The sequence below is a fragment of the Callospermophilus lateralis genome, chromosome 12 (assembly GCF_048772815.1).
Source record: "Callospermophilus lateralis isolate mCalLat2 chromosome 12, mCalLat2.hap1, whole genome shotgun sequence".
Taxonomy (NCBI): Eukaryota; Metazoa; Chordata; class Mammalia; order Rodentia; family Sciuridae; genus Callospermophilus; species Callospermophilus lateralis.
In genome coordinates this window covers 45,231,212-45,249,303 of record NC_135316.1, presented here as the reverse complement: position 1 = coordinate 45,249,303, position 18,092 = coordinate 45,231,212, and the positions used below count along the sequence as shown (strand labels likewise).

The 18,092-nt window shown below is 36.7% G+C and overlaps 1 protein-coding gene and 1 non-coding gene across 3 annotated transcripts in view; both read right to left on the bottom strand.

Moving 5' to 3' along the window:
• Tbc1d4 (TBC1 domain family member 4) overlaps positions 1-18,092 on the bottom strand; it is a 204,283-nt gene that overhangs the window by 169,405 nt on the left and 16,786 nt on the right. The window lies entirely within an intron of this gene.
• Positions 9,644-9,717, bottom strand: Trnaa-cgc (transfer RNA alanine (anticodon CGC)). Its single transcript has one exon. It is a non-coding gene; the product is annotated as a tRNA-Ala (tRNA).

Below are 18,092 nucleotides of genomic sequence, written 5' to 3'. Positions count from 1 at the left end.
AGAAGAACGTGTATCCACTTGATGATGGTTGATATATTCTATATATGTCGGTTAAGTCTAGGTTATTGATTGCGTTATTGAGTTTTATAGTTTCTTTGTTCAGCTTTGTCTACAGGATCTGTCCAATGGCGAGAGCGGTGTGTTGAAGTCCCCCATAATTATTGTGTTGTGGTCTATTTGACTCTTGAACTTGAGGAGAGTTTGTCTTATGAACGTTGCAGCACCATTGTTTGGGGCATACAAATTGATAATTGTTATGTCTTGATGGTGGATGGTTCCTTTTAACAGTATATAGTGTCCTTATTTATCCCTTTTGATTAACTTAGGTTTGAAGTTGATTTTATTCGATATGAGTATGGCCACTCCTGCTTGCTTCCGAGGGCCATGTGAGTCATATGATTTTTCCCAACCTTTCACCTTCAGCCTGTGTATGTCTTTTCCTATCATATGAGTCTCTTGAAGGCAGCATATTGTTGGATTTGTTTTTTTAATCCAGGTTACTAGCCTATGTCTCTTGATTGGTGAATTTAAGTCATTAACATTTAAGGTTACAATTGAAATATGGTTTGTACTTCCAGTCATGTTTATTTATTTATTTATTTTAGTTTGGCTAGTTTTCTCTCTTTGGTTATTTTTCTCCCCCTTTACTGAGATACCTCCCACTGTTAGTTTTGGGCGCTATTTTTCAATTCCTCTTTTTGTAGTATTTTGCTCAAAATGCTTTGCAGTGCTGGTTTTCTGGCTGCGAATTCTTTTAGCTTTTGTTTATCGTGAAATATTTTAATTTCATTGTCAAATCTGAAGCTTAGTTTTGCTGGATACAGGATTCTTGGTTGGAATCCATTATTTTTCAGCGTTTAAAATACGGTGTTCCAGGATCTTCTCGCTTTCAAAGTATGTGATGAAAAATCAGTCGTTAACCTAATTGGTTTACCCCTGAATGTAATCTGCCTCCTTTGTCTCGTAGCTTTTAATATTCTCTCCTTGTTCTGTATGTTAGCTATCTTCATAACTATATGTCTTGAAGTTGGTCTATTATGGTTTTGGATGTTTGGGGTCCTGTAGATTTCCAGGATTTGGCAATCCATTCCATCTTTCATCTCTGGGAAGTTTTCTAGTATTATTTCATTTAATAAATTATCCATTCCTTTGGTCTGAATCTCTGTGCCTTCTTCTATCCCAATGACTCTCAAATTTGGTTTTTGATGAGATCCCATATCTCTTGGATACACTGCTCGTGAGATTTAAGCATCTTTTCTGTGTTGACTATATTCTTTTCAAGTTGATAAACTTTGTCTTCATTATCTGATGTTCTGACTTCTACTTGATCTAGTCTATTTGTAATATTCTCGTTAGAGTTTTTAATCTGGTTTATGGTTTCTTGCATTTCTAGGATTACTGTTTGGTTTTTTTTTTTAAATCTCTATCTCCTGGTAAAGCTCGTTCTTTGCAGTTTGAATTTGTTTGTTTAGTTCATTTTCAAAATATACTTTCAATGCTTGGACTTGCTGTCTCATGTCTTCTCTAATATTCCGTTCCATCTGAGTTAGGTATGCCTTGATTTCTTTCCCTGTCCATGTTTCTGATTCTTCTAGGTCCTCCTGTATATTTGTTTTTTCATGTTGTTTTTTCATTGTTTTTTCATGTAGTTCTCATTACTTTCCAGCTCTGTTTGACTGCTTTGTAACTGCTTTCTCCTATACATTTGTTTTGGCTTTGTATATCTCTGTTGTCTCTTCTTTGTGGTGGGAGATTATGCCTAGAAATGTTGGGCTTTGTTGTACTTTAAAGCTGATTCATTCAATTCATAAAAGACTTCCAGGTTCTGTATGCATATAGTGATTTGTTGTTTGTTCTTAGGACTATATGTTTAGGTTAGGTGCTATGATCGTACAAGGGTTAGTATGTCTTGGCTACTTTAGAAGATTGCTCCACTGAAGGTGGATACTACCAGGCAATTGGATCAGGGTGTTGGTAGTAGCTAGGTATTTATGAGCCCTATAGACAGCCTCGAGACATTCACCTATTTGCATCTAGACAATTACACGTAATGGAAGACGTAATGCTTGGGATGAAAGTTGGGGGTTAGGGGAATGAAGGTGCTCTTAAAAAGAAAGAAGTATAGAGAGATAGATAGATTAGAGGAGAATGAAAAGAACAATAAAACTTGAAACGGGAAAGAAAGAGAGAAGGAAAAGGGGAGAAAGGAACAGAGAGAGAAGAAGAAAAAAAACAAAAATAAAAAAATTGAAGTCTTAGAGATCCACTTTCTTCTCTTCCAGTAGGCAGAGCTGTGCCCTCCGAGCGGAGCTTCTGCTCTCTACCTGCCCATAGCAATCCCTGTAAGGCATCTCCTGGGAGTCTCTCAGACTTGTCAGTCCAGAGCCGTTTGACTTCTCTGGCCCTTACCCCTCTTCCTCTTGTCAGCCAGCCAGCCAGGTCCTATTCCCCAGAAGCGGTTTCCCAGAGATCTAGTTACTCTTGCAGCCCCACCACGTGTCCCTTTTAAGCCCCAGTGCTGTGGTAAACTGGCGGCTAAGACCTTGGGAGTCACCGCTGGTGATATGGGGGGTTGGGGGTCGGGGATCCCCTCTGCTTCCCTACAGACACGACCCCTGAGAGGTCCCTGAAGTTTCCTGGCTGCTTGTATCTGGATGGGGAGTGAGTCACACACCTGCTAAAATGGATTCTGCTGAGAAGGAATTCCATCGGCCGACCTCTGATGACGTCACCTCTCTGCTATGGCGGGCCCCAGGCTCCTTGCTGGGGTGTCCGAAGAAAGGGGTGGGACTGGTCCGTCCCCGGTTGGCCTCAGCTCCTGGCTCGCTATTTCATGAAGGCTTGGCTAAAGACTTCTTCCTGCCAAGCTGCGTCTCGGAGGCTAGCGGGACCCAGTCACGTTGGCTGCGGGCGGACAGACCGGCAGCCGCACCCACGGTGCGCGGACTGCGGCTGGTGGATGTGGACCTCTGCGTCTTGTGGCAGGGTTTCACTCGTCTGGGTCAAACTGACGCTTCAAAAAATCCTAGTAGCTCCCGGCCGGTCTCTCTTCAGTGGAATTTTGCTAGGAGATTCTCCGTTGGTAGAATCTAAGCGTTATCTATGCGTCTTTATGACCCCATCACTGGGGGGGGTATTGAAAGCGCTGCCTCTCCGCCCGTCGCCATTTTGGATCTCTCCTTTAGAGTAGTTTTGATTTGCATTTCTCTAATTACTAAATATGTTGAAGATTTTTTTCATATATTTGTTGGTCAATTGTGTATCGTGTCTGGTCAGTTCCTTAGCCCATTTATTGATTGGTTTTTGTTGTTGTTGTTGTTGTTGTTTTGGTGTTAAGTTTTTTGAGTTCTTTATATATCCTGAAGATTAGTGCTCTAACTGACATGCATGTGGCAAAAATTTGCTTCCAAAATGTAGGCTGTGTTCACCTCATTGATTGTTTCTTTTTTTTTTTTTTTAAGAGAGAGAGAAGGGAGAGAGAGAATTTTTTTAATATTTATTTTTCAGTTTTCAGTGGATACAACATCTTTATTTTATTTATTAATTTTTCCAGAGAGAGAGAGAGAGAGAAGAGAAGAGAAGAGAAGAGAAGTGAGAGAAGAGAGACAGATTTTTTTTTTAATATTTACCTTTCAATCTTCAGTGGACACAACATCTTCATTCCATTTCTATGTGGTGGTGAGGATTGAACCCAGCACCCATGCATGCCAGGAGAGCACATCATCACTTGAGCCACATCCCCAACTCGATTATTTCTTTTGCTAAGAAGAAGCTTTTTAGTTAGAATCCACCCCATTTATTGATTCTTGATTTTATTTCTTGTGATTTAGGAGTCTTGTTAAGGAAGTCAGGGCCTAATCTGACATGATGAATATTTGGGCCTACTTTTTCCTCTATTAGGTGCAGGGCCTCTGTTCTAATTCCTAGGTCCTTGATCCACTTTGAGTTGATTTTTGTGCATGGTGAGAAATAGGGATTTGGTTTTTAAATTTCTTAACTATAATACTGTTGCAGCAATTATGGAATGAACGAAAATGTGCTCATTTTAGAAAAATGCATACTTAATATCATGTCTGTAACTTTCAAGTTGTTCCACATTTAATAAAGTGGATAATGCAGATGTCTCAAAATGTTAACAACTGGTGAACCTACATGAAGAAAATACCGTCTTCATTTTTCCATCTTTCGTAGACTTGAAATATTTGAAATTAAAAATTGGGGGGTAAAATATACAGAGATCTTGCCCATCAGTTTATACAATCTGATGTCACTAAATATAAGCCATGGCTTTCAGCAATCACATATAGAAAATCAAAGTAACAGTAAGAATTCTTGCAGGTGTAGTGGTGCACACCTCTAATCCCAGCAGCTCCAAAAGCTAAGGCAGGAAGATCAGGAGTTCAAAGCCAGCCTCAGCCTTAGCAAGACCCTATCTCTAAATAAAATATGAAGAGGGCTGGGATGTGATTCAGTAGTTAAATGCCCCAGGGTTCAATCCCCAGTACCAAAAAAAAAAAAAAAGTGGTTTTTTTTCTGAATTACATTAGAAGGCAGAGTAAAATGATTATATTCAGTGCTTTCCAAATGTGCCATGAAACTGGAACTCTCATAAAATGCTGGTTGTACTATGAATCCGGAAAACCTTTAAGAAAGGCACCTTGATAAGGAAAGGGATGGGGAAGAGAGGAAGGGAAGAAAAGGGAAAATAATAGCAAATGATATTGGCAAAATTATATGTGCGTGTACAAATACGTAACAACAAATCCCAACATTATGTACAACCATAATGCACCAATAAAATTATGAGGGGAGAAGCAAAACTAAGGGGGAAAAAAGGCAACTTGAAAGCAAATCTATAAAATCACTAAAACTACCTTAATCCTACCATACTCCCGCCATTGACAATAAATATATCAAATCTAATAAGTAATTTGTGCCTGTAAACATCCTCTAGTTGTTTCTACATTTGCCATGCACCATGTCCATTGATTACGAGAAGTAAATTCTTTAACTAATCAGTTGTGAATCTTTGTGTAAACTGAGGCTTCATAATAGCTATGCCTCATTGTATAAACACGTAGAAAAGATTTTAGCCATCAAGCTATGACATTCTCCTAATAAATACACAACATCCCTCCTGACTCAACCTGGCTCCTACCCCATAGCAGGGGTTTCTACCTTAGCCACAAGGGCTCCTACTGAAGGAAGCCTTCTCCAGCACCTCCTTACAACCTTACATTCTACCCACTGTAGTTTAAAAAATAAATAAACCGACCTCCACTATTATGTATAACTACAATACACTAATAAAACATAAAAAAAAAAAATTGGGACCAAACAAGGAAAGGTCAAATATTTATGGTTCTGCTATCTCTAAAATTTCTATCATTGCCTCACAGAATCATACTATGCCCTTTGCTTTCACTGAAGGTTATTACCAAAAAAAAAAAAAAAAAAAACAAACTAAAAATGCTTCAGTATATTCTGTGAAACTATAATTGCTCAATGTCACAAGTCCCAATTGAGAAATTTCATTTAGAACTGAGGATCAAGAAAAACTCTTTCCTCTGAGGAGCTAGTATTCTCTCCTTTCAGATAATATCAGATTAGCTTTATGTTCTGTTGTTGAAAGGCTAAAGAGTCAAACCTGATGTTGAATAAAAACTACATTAACACAGATTTTACAGTAGCTTCCTTCATCTTTCTCTGGTTCTGAACATCTATCTATTTTATTAATAGCTTTTATTAGAAGCCACTCCCAAGCCCTTTTTAGAAAGAAGCACAGTATAAATAAGTTCTGTGAATAAATACAAAACTATAGCATAGTGATAAAAATGTTTTGGAACTAGATAGACATCACAGTTGTACAACATTATGAATCTACCAAAAGAATAGGAGACTTTACTGAAAATAATTAATTCTGTACTAGATTAATTTTACCTCAATTTTTTAAAAACAGCACAATATAACTTCAGCAAATAGCATATGGCTAGCAGTCACACAATCATTCAGTTCCTCTCATTTTCACTGTGGTGTGTGGAAAGAAAACTAATCTCTCCCCTGCCATCTGCACTGCCTCTCCCTTGCAATTACTTCCCGATGTTCTAGCATAATTTTCTATTGCTCAACTTATGTTAAAAAATCCTTAAATGTTCTGTGAAGCCAATGGTTTCTACATCAGCCTTGTTTTTGGACTCCCAGAATAAATGCTTTCAAATGACATCCTTCAAAGAAACTCAGTACATAAATAAAGTTCGTTGCTCTGGTTAAAGAAGTTGAGCAAGAGGCTTCAGACCTCAAGACACTTCCCCTGGACTCCACTTCAGTTTTCCCCATCATACCAACAGGCCACACAGAAAGGTGGAAACAGATACTTTACCAAGAGAAAAAGATTTCCTTTTGACACATCTAGATAACCACAACTCAAAGTTATCTTATCTACTGTGATCCGGATAATTACCTCACTCCTCCACTTCACTCACATATCAGGGATTGAAGTCTTGAAAGATAGAGCTCAACCTCCTCCAGTTTCTTTGGAGAAAAATGCTGTGATAATTTGTAACAACTTGTATGGAATGATTATGCAATGGAATGTGGGTTAATATTTAATCATAAAAATTAACTGGCAGGTTCTTAGAAAACTATGAAATAAAAATGATTTTTCCATAAACCACGAACTCATTTTTATTGCTTTTACTGCTACAGTTAATAAAGGTTTCAAGTTATATTTCTTCATTTTTAATTGGTGTTTTAATTCAGCTTTGTCAACTAACATGACAAGTTTAGAAAGAAATGCACGTAGTTTCAGAAAGATATGTTCATATCATATGTTCACAGTTTCTGAACACATGGAGCTTTCATTAGTTAGGATATTTTTAATCATAAATTCTAGTATTGTGAAGGGAGTACAAAAAGTTCATCTAAATTCCAATTTCTGGGCAGACAACAGAATTTAATGAGTTATCTCAGGTGTTATACACAGATTATAAAACACTTGGAATATTGAGTTTACCTAGAAGGAAGAATAAACACAAATATGTATATAACAAATGTAAGCAACTAACAAACATATAGTCAAATCTCAAGTAACTAGCATAATGAAAGCAGTCAAGAGAAAGAGAACATAAAACTAGTCAAGGTATGGTCACAAAGAGATTTACTTATTTGATATAATATCCTGCATGAAGGAATCAATTTACAGATGTTATCAAAAAAACATAAGACTAATTCAAGGACAACAGTTTAAACACCACTCATTACTTGGCTTAACAAAAAAAAAGGCCAAATGTCAAAACAATCATATTATCAATGTCCTGACAAAATTTTCCCCTCTCTCTCTCTCTCTCTCTCTCTCTCTCTCTCTCTCTATAAAACCTTAAAAAAATATATATATATATATATTTTTTTAAAATATATATATTTTTAAAGAGAGAGTGAGAGAGGGAGAGAGAGAGAGAGAGAGAGAGAATTTTAATATTTTATTTTTTAGTTTTCGGCGAACACAACATCTTCGTTTGTATGTGGTGCTGAGGATCGAACCCGGGCCGCATGCATGCCAGGCGAGCGCGCTACTGCTTGAGCCACATCCCCAGTCCCTTAAATATATTTTTTAAACCTAAATATTCTACATTTAATATACTTAGTGTATAACAAATTTATTTAATATATAGTTATGTAACTTAAAATATATTTAATATTTGTTTATATTTAATACAAATATATTTATATAATATATGCTATAAATGCACAAATTATAAGTTACATGTAAAACATACATAAATATTATATATGGTATATATTTAATATAATATGTTAAGCATATGTATACATATATACATATTCCAAAAAATAGTTAAAATATTTTCATATACATACAGTGTGTGTGTGCATGTGTGTGTGTGTGTGTGTGTGTGTGTGTGTGTGTGTGTAAGCTGGATGAAGACAGTCCTAGCCGTACGCTCCTAAGTAACAGGGAAAAAATTATCAATTCTTAAATATAGCATTTGATTAAGTATAAATATGTACACATAATAGTTATCATTTAACAGAACACTTTTTTATGAGCAGACACACTGTAAAACAACTTTATTTTTTCTCTAATAAGTATATGCTATTAGCTCCATTATACAGACAAGAATAATGAGGCTTAAACAAGTGATTTATCCAAGCCACATAACTAATAGCACAGGAAAGTTCTGAATCAAAAGCTCAATATCCACAGCATATAAGTGTGATATATATATATAACATATAATTATATAATATTACATATATGTGTGTGTGTGTGTGTGTGTGTGTGTGTGTATATATATATATATATATAAATTGTAAGCCCCTAATAACACATACGCTTTCAGGGAAACAAAACATGTGAGATAAGGATTTGCCCAAATTCCTGAGAGGTAACTGCTAAATCCCTATGTAGCAGTCAGGTAGCTGTTAATTTCCCTATTTATAGGTACCTTTGTATTCATGGGGCACCCTGGAAGCACCTTTCATATTTTATGCTAATGAGGTGGCTCACAGTGGGTCCTAGACAATTTATAGACTGGGCTTGCCAGAAAGACTAATCATGGGATTAGAGAGTGGGATTATTAATTACAGATCAGACCTACTTACGGGGAAAGGGAAAGGGGGTGCAACCCAAATTGCACTATCTACACAATAACTCAATGGATCACGCCAGTGTAACGAAAGCTCAATAAAAAACGCTAGACACTTAGGAACTTGTGAGCGTACCTATTTGGTAAATACTCTGCGTATTATCAAAAACTGATGTTCCAGAGGTAAATCAGAGTATTGAACACAATGTTATATACTTGTAAGAAGAGGTCATAGTTACCAATTTCATCTTTTCCATTTGTAATTTCCTGGAAAAAAGCCAGATAACATATCCGTGTGTGTTTGTGTGTGTGCATAAAACTTAAGTAAATGTCAAAGATTCCATAAAAAGGCTTACACTAAAGGGTTTGACACCTCTTTCTGAAATCATAAAGTAAATGAGTAGATTACATTAAAATTTGAGACATATATCTTTTCAGTAATGTTGCTACTACCTGCATGAAATGCACCTATAGAGAAAAATGAAATTCTGGGACCCTGCATAATAATGAACAGAAACAAGGGAAGTAATGTAAAAGAAATGAATAAAACTATGGCCACCATGATGTAAGAAAAGGGCTCAATAAATGCACATTTAATAAACCCATAAATGACCATTTTATGAAAATATTGGCATTGGTAGATTCTTTTTTTTAAAAAAAAGGACCAAAATTTCAGAAAAATTATCTTCAAATGCATTAAAACTCTGTGAATTTTATTGTTGGCCTCCAATATATCTAGAACAAATTAGTAACATCAAGTGATTCTTGAATTAATGAAATTTGGTGTCATATTGCTTTATGAACAATATAAATAACATTTTTCGGTAAAATTTTGTTTGTTTTCAAGTATCCTTAAGCACTGAGCAGCACATCAGAGTGAAGCAGGGTACAAGATGATTCTAACTATTCTAATTCAAATCCCCTAAGAATTTCTAACCAGTAATATATTTCAAGCCATAGCCTTTACAATCAATACAATAATTTTATTTTTAAAACTTAAATTTAGATTTTTTACTAATTCATGTGTGTGTGTGTGTGTGTGTGTGTTGCTGGGGATTGAACCCAGGGCCTTGTGCATGCGAGGCAAACACTCTACCAACTGAGCAACAACCCCAGCCCCTCGCTAATTCATATTTGTCTCTTCAATACTGCCAAACACTTAAGTTTCACTCAGACATATATAAGCCAAGGTATCCCATTTTCTAAAAGCAATATTAATTATAAGTACAGTAATATATATGCTTCCACCAAAGAAGAAAAATACGTCCTACTTTAAAAGATTTTTGTTTAATAATATTGAACAAATAATGTTTGGAATTTGCTGGTTGGCAATGCCAATAATAAGTAAAACAAAATGAAAATAAGAGGAATAATCTATGAAATAATCATTTCCAACAAATCATTCTATAATCAATCTCCATTGTGATTTCAAAAAAGAGTCTACCATTCTTCATTGTCACTACTTATATTACTTAATAGGGTCCTTTGGGGGCTTTAATAAAAATATTGATACAAATGTCAACATTGACATTCCATTTTGAATTCCATTTTAAATTCTTACAAATCTACAGTACTTGAAAAAATACTGCTCACACGGTATTAAAGCTGCATACAAACATTGATTCCAACTTTTAAGTAAAACATTTTAAGTAAAAGATGCAACTGTATCCAACTCTAAACACAAGATTTACCTTGCTAGATTTATTCAGTTTGCATAGAAAACATACAGGAGCTGCTAGACTTTATGAAGCAATAAGTAGTTTCAAATTGTAGACTACTTTCCAACAGAATTTATGGGGAGGATTTTGGCATGTTAGTGCAAGAACAATTCTCTAGCTACAAACAAGCAAGACCTAACAAGAACCTGCAGGTGCCAGGTCCTTTTTCCCAAGGTTTATAATGATTTGATCTAAAGATATGTACTTTTTCCTTTAGAAAAATGACCTCTAAAATACTTTACATAACTACATTAGAAACACACTACGTAGGTTTACAGGTGTCAGATTCCTCTATCTAAGTCAAGCTATTATTTCAAATATATCAAGTATTATCTAGGAAAAATGCAAACATGAATATATAAATGTTCTACCTGGTTAAACATAAAGCTACCCCTTCATCTTATTCTTTAATTCGAAGAATACAGAGACTGTTTCTATATTAACTAGTCAAAACATCTGATTTGCCTTCCTTCCTATCATATCTTTCCAACTACAAGTCTCACTGGAGTAGAGAAGCTCTCTTAATGAATCTTCCTATAAAAAAAGCTGAATTAACCTTACTTCCTACTACCTCTGTCAAACACATATGTCCCCCGTACCCCGAGCCCACTGGCAACTGGGGGCACCCTCCATACACCAACACATCTCCGTCTCAGAACTGAATCCTGTGTTTTAAAGTCTACATTTGTCCCCATTCCTGCTTACATTCACTATACAGCTTATTATTTATTAAGTACAATATAAACTAACTAAGTGTAAGTTCAAAACGAGGGGAAAATGGGTCTAACAGGACTAAGGCAAGTCACTAGCACTAATCGAGTATAAGCAACCTGTAATCTCAGAGGCTAGGGATGCTGAGGCGGGAGGATCATAAGTTCAAAGCCAGCCTCAGCAAAGGCAAGGTGCTAAGCAACTCAGTGAGACCCTGTCTCTAAATAAAATACAAAATAGGGCTGGGGATGTGGCTCAGTGATCGAGTGTCCCTGAATTCAACTCCCAGTACTCCTCCCCGCCAAAAAAAGTATAAGCAAAGTAGCTCATAAAATAAAATGAGAAAATTTATAAAAACATAAGATGATTTTATACTCGGAACAAATCAAAGTGTCTTTCCATTCTACCTCCACTAAAGATACCTTCAAGGTGTGATGAAGTCACAAGAAAGAACAGACTGCACTTTCTCTAATGCACCCATGTGCAAAGAAAGGGTTTTGACCTGGACCTACCTAAAAAGACTAGCAAATGCCCGCCTTTAAATATTTAAATGTATCCTTTCTGGTACCCTACTTCACCCAAAGTAGTAACCAACCATCTGCCTATCTCAACTTGTCAACTAAAAGAATTCCTCTTCTCATACATGTGTACAAACACACATGTATATGATTAGGTTTTTTATAGAGTATCTAATTTAAACCATCTGTATTATTTAAAAAATAAATAAAGTCTTTAAATCTGTTCACTACAAAGGGCCAAGCTCACATAAAGGCTTGAACATCAAAAGACTTTAGATTTCCTAAAGATACAAGAGCATTAACCATAACAGAAGACTGATAAAATTGGACTGCATTAAAATTAAGAACTTCTGTTTCTCAAAAGACAAGAGAGAATGAAAAGGCAAGCAACAAACTAGAAGAATACATCCATAAAACAAATATTTTTAAAAGGACTCATGCATTAAAATATAAAGAACTGCTTCACATCAATAAGAAAAAGACAATCAATTTTATTAATGGGCACAAGATTGGAACAGGCACTTTGCAAGAGAGAATATTCAAATAGCCAATACGTTAGATGAAAAGGGGCTTTGCATGTCATTAGTTTTCTGGAAAATACAAACCCCCATGAGTTACACTTCCACAAGAATGGCTTACATGTAAAAACTGACATGACACATGAGGAAAGAGAGAGAGAGCTAGTAGAACTGTCACACATTGCTGGTAGGAGCAGAAACTGTTTCAATACTCTAGAAGTTTGTTTGGCAGTATCTACTAAGGCCAAGCAAACACTGTTTCTAAAAGCCAAATTTACTCAATGGATGACCATACAATCCCCCTCCTAGGAACATATGCAAGAGAAATGATTACCTATATCCACCAAAAGATATATACACAAATGTCCCAAAATGGCTGTGTTAATGATTGCTAAAATTTTAAAATAACATAAAACCGATCTACATAATGCAGTCCATCTACATAAAAATGAATAACAGCATTGTAATACACATATCACAAAAATAAAAAAGCACAAAATTCTGCTACATGCAACAATAAAACTCTATCTCCCAGAAAAAAAAAAAGTGTCAAAGAAAAGCAGTCACACACAAGAAAGTATATTGGATGATTCCATTTGTAGAAAGTTGGGGCACAGGGCTGGGGTTATGGCTCAGTGGTAGAGCACCTGCCTAGGACAGGTGATGCCCTGGGTTCAATCCTCATCATCACATACAAACAAACAACAAAAAAGTAAATAAATAAAATAAAAGTTAAATTCTTAAGAAAGAAAGAAAGAAGGAAAGGAAGAAAGAAAGAAAGAAAAGAAAAAGTTTGGGCACAGGCACAACTTAAGCTATGGTGACAGAAAGTAGGATTATGATTTCTAAGGGAGGAATGGGAATATACTGGGAGGGTACAGAAAGCAATTGGAGTGTTGACAATATTCTACATGTTAATAGAAGATCATTTTCTCATGAACTAATAACTAATTTATGTTAATTAATACAGCCAGATCTTAGGGTTTCTCGACCTTTGTCCTATCCTATTTGGGGCCACATAATTCTTTGTGGGAGGCTGTCCTGGGCACTGTACAACAGTCCTCATTGCCCCTGGCTTCTCTACGCATTAGAGTCCTGTGGCACCTACAGTGCCAGTATGACAGCCGAAAGTGTCATACTTTTGACAAATGTCCCTTGGGAAATAAAATCACCCCTATTTGAAAATGCCTGTGTTAAGCCACAGATCTAAATAGGAGGATATGGTAAACATTCCTTATGGCCTCTCAAAGTAGGAACCAGAGTACAATCAGGCCACAACTTAGAAATTAAGTACTACAATCCTTGACCTACAGGAAGGACTTAAAAGTCTTTCATTGGACACAGGCAATATTGAACTCAAGTTGCCTTATCAGAAGTAACTGAGATGCTTATAAACATGAATTCCTGGGTGCTTACCCTCGACAGTTAATTTTAGTAGGTCTGAGGCAGGGCCTAGAAATCTCAATTGTCCAAAATGCACTTCAGGTTATTTTCATAAACAAGCAAATCTGAGAACAGTACTCTAAGACTGCTCTATTTAATGTGCACACCTTAGGCAGAAAACTTCCTGACTACATTGCATGACAAAAATCTCAATTCCACAAGCATAATTTTAAACAAAGCTCTCTAGTGTGTGTAGACTTTAAAAAATAAAAGTCTATTAAAGCTGGAATGATGAACATAGGAGTTGCCTGATACTGAAGGAAAAGTCACGGAGTGGCTGTGTGCCCTCCTAGGGATCTGGGAAACTATGGAATCACTAGATCTCACAGCCTTCCCTTCCACACCAAAGACCTTCGAAAGAGAAAGTACCTTGTAAATTTACACTGGGATCTTGTTTCTGATGTCCTTTTTTTTTTTGCCTCAACAATCTACTGACCTCCACCACTGCTCCTGTCACAATCTGCCCCTGCTGTAATTCCCCATTTTCTCCAAGTTAACCTAATTACCAGCTCACTCATTTGGCACACCTGCTTCCACCAGCAGGCCCTGGGCTGGTCATGCTCTGTGATGGCTCCAATCCCAGCAGGAAGCTGATCAGTTTTTCAGCAGCCTAGGGCAGGCAATGCCTTAGCTTCAAGGTCGTGTTCTTTTCACTAGTTCTTTGTGTTTTTATTCTCAACTGCTCTAGAAACCCTCTGCCTTTCCCTTCCCCCAACACTGACCTGACATTAGTTCATTCCCAATTTCCTGTTAGCTAATTTGATTCCTCATCTATTGCCTAAACTTTATCTTCTCTCTGCTTCTGACTGCCTGTCTGGCTTTGCTTTCTGTAGTTTCCTTACAAAGGTGCACCTTTAACAGCTAGCCCTACAATTTAATGATAACAACCCTAATAACAATAAATTGCTATTATGAGCACTTCCTTCAGGCATTGTGCTAAATGCTTTGCATGAGCTACCTCATTTCTTTTTCATAATTCTATGAGATAGGTACTAATGTCTTTACAGATGAGGGAAAGAGACTAAAGATTAAGTAACTGGTTACTTCTCCCAGTTCTGACTAGACGGTTCTCTAGCACTGCTATGGTCTTGCTTTTCCTCCTCAAGGGACATGCTATTCTCTATCCCACTTCTTATATCTCTCCTTTTCTGTATAACATAACATCTTTCACCCGTTTCTCTACTGAGGACCTATCTGCTTCCTCTGTGCTTTTTCTTATAGTTAGTGGTACCGTTCACTGTCTTTGATTATCTCACATTTTCCTTGTATATCTCTTCTAACACAATATAAACCTCTTAAAGCCCAGGTTAAAAAACAAGATTAGACAGCTGCTGTTATAAAGCTATAAATAAGGGCACACAGTGGAAAAAGCACCTCTCAACAGGAGGATGGAGTGATCCTAGTTCATTTCATGCTGCTATAGCAGAATAGCACATGCTAGGTAATTTATAATGAACAGAAATGTATTGGTTCTCAGTTCCAAAGATTGTGAAGACCAAGACTGAGGGAGCATTAATCCATTAAAGAAGGCAGCACCCTCAAGACCTAAATAGCTCAAAGGCCCACCTCCAAATACCTGCACTTTGGGAATCAAGGTTCCAACAAATGAACTTCAGGGACACATTAAACCACAGCAGGAATTGATATCAAAGAAGACTTGATAGGGGGAAAAACTGACTTTTGACTGGGATTTGTAAAGATCAAAAGACCAGGATGGTGAATAAGAGGGCATTCCCAACAAAAAGACGTAATGGCTAAAAGAAAAAAAGATCTAAAGACTGCATTTATTTGTTCCTCACCTCATTCTAGAAAGGACTGTAAGTGAAAGACTATCTGTACAGACAGAGATACAAGCGGCCATGTGGGTATGAAGGACAGTGAGAAGTTCAGAGATGCTGGAAAGAGGAGCTGAAGTTCAAGGTGAGGGAGAGAGAAGTAGAAAAACTCTCAAGCCATGATTAAGAGCTCAAGCATTCATTCCCTGAATAACTGCACTGGGCGTAAGAAAAAAGAGGGACCAGGGCTGAAGCACATGGTTAAGCCAAATTCAGTCCATGGATGACCTTAGAGTCTTCAGACTGCATACCAGCATTCTACACCATTAAGCTGTACCCATTCATGAGTTTCCATGAATAACCACCATGGTTTTCATCATCTTCTTCAATACTATCATGATCTCTGAAGCCACTAGCTCACAAAAGAGTGAATCTAATTATTCTACTATATATTTGGAGGCCATTGCCATTGAGTGTCTGTCAGCAAAGCAAACAGCTCAAAATCAGTTATTTAACTATTCTTTTCTTTAAAGCTCTTAAGAATCTACAACCCACAATGACATGAAAGAAATGCAAGTAACAGTTAAAAAATACTTAAAGACATGTGTTTTGTTGCTCACCTCAATCTATAAAGGACTGCAAATGAGGGACATCTGTGGATTTCAATTTCACATTTTCTGTAGCTCCCATTTCCATATAAAATGGAACTATAAATTTCTTTAATAATACAGCTTTAAAAAATCACTAGGTGCTAAAACTTTTCTGCTTTACCAAAGAAGTTCTTTCCAAGTGGCATGATTATATTTCTAAGCAACCTAGAAATCACCATGAAGTCATTTAAAGAAATTTTACCTTAATTAAATCCTTAAAGGCTATATTCTTTACAGAAATTAAAGAATGACAGAAAAAGCACTGCCATTAAGATGTCCTAATTTCATTTCCTACATAGACATAGCTAGAGTGACTTTTAAAAGTTTCAGATTAAGAAAGACATTTCATTAAATAATGAAGACCTAAAAAAAAAAAAAAAAAAAAAAAAGTTTAAATGTTATTTTTCACTTGTCTCTAAACTCTTAAAATGGGCCCTGAAGCTGCCATATTTCTTGAGACCAGCAGCAGATCTCCCACGAGGGAATATGAAGCACCCCCACAAATGTGTATCTCTCCAGTGTCCCCTCATAACAACATGAACTCATGCCATTACCAGTGTCTAGCTGTTACTACAGAAATCACTTACACCTCTTATTCCCTAACCTGTTAGTCTTACACCTGATTAGCTTCAATCAATATTTGCTAATAGCCATGGTAGAGCTGATGACAATGGTGGTGATGAGGATAATTAAAACACTGTGAAGCTACAAGGTTCTCATGGCTTTGACTGATTTATACATAAGCAGAAATCACCCGCTAAAACTCCTAGGCTGACACCATATTTTGGATTGAAATCGGGGATGCTAAAACATATCCCAAGTCCTCTTTTATTTTCCTGACAAGGTTCTCACTTAGTTGCCAATGCTGACCTTGAACTGGCAATCCTCCTGCTTCACCCTCCCAAGCAGCTGGGATTACAGGCATTCACCAGGGAGCCTGGCTCAGATCAAATCTTTTTTTGTTTAATTTTTTTAAATTAAACATTTATTTTTAAAAAATAAATGACAGCAGAATGCATTACAATTCTTATTACATACATACAGCACAATTTTTCATATCTCTGGTTATGTATAAAGTATGTTCACACCAATTCGTGTCTTCATACATGTACTTTGGATAATGATGTCCATCACAGACAAAGGTCCATTTGACTTTGGTTTTTTGTTTGTTTGTGAGGGGAGGTCTAACTCAGGGCCTTGCCCATGCTAGGCAAGCACACTACCACTGAACCCAACCCCTAGCCTTCAGTTTGATTTTGTATCACAAACCAAAGGAAACATATTCAATGTTCTAAAGCTTAATATGATACCTAAGATAACTACCAAAAAATATACTACTTCAAAAAAAGTTAAGCAATGAGAATGTTATGTTTACATCTTGCTTTCTTTCCAGGGAAGTCAAATCATAAACCTATCATTTACTAGATAAAAGAGTTAATTCACTGTCTACTTGGAAGACTCACACATCTCCTTCCACCACTCACCATATCCAACCTAGGAGGTTAAAAGACAAAATGTGGCGAAGCAGAGCTATATACTAACCGTCTCTCTAACACACACACACACACACACACACACACACAGGCTCAATGCCTAGAGCATCATTTTCCAAAGCTGAGACAGTCATTTACCACCTTGGGCAAACTGGCTGACTGCCAATGCAGCCCCAAATGACCATGAATAAAATCTTAATTACATTAATTAGAGTAATTTCTTCCTGCATATCATCTCATTATTTGGGGCCCTGTCTCAGCCTTGGAGACAGCACCCTGTTTGACTCCTCCACAGCACTGATCATCTCAGCTCCCCACTGCCCAGAACACTGATCCTACTGCTCAGAATACTGCTCCTAGACATACTTTATTGTGTCCTGCACTCATTTCTTCCTCCTAGACCCCTTCTCAACATCTGATGATCAATATCATTTATTGGTATTATCTAGATTTGGCAAAGCATGGGTAGTAAAGTCCATTCAACCAGCAACCATAGAGGATAACCTTCTACAGAAGCTACCTATCTGGAATGCGATGGACATCCTTATCCAAGTACATGTATAAAGTCACAAATTGGTGTGAGTATACTATGTATGCAACCAGAGTCATGAAAAATGGTGCTGTATATGTGTAATATGAATTGTAATGCATTCTGCTGTCATA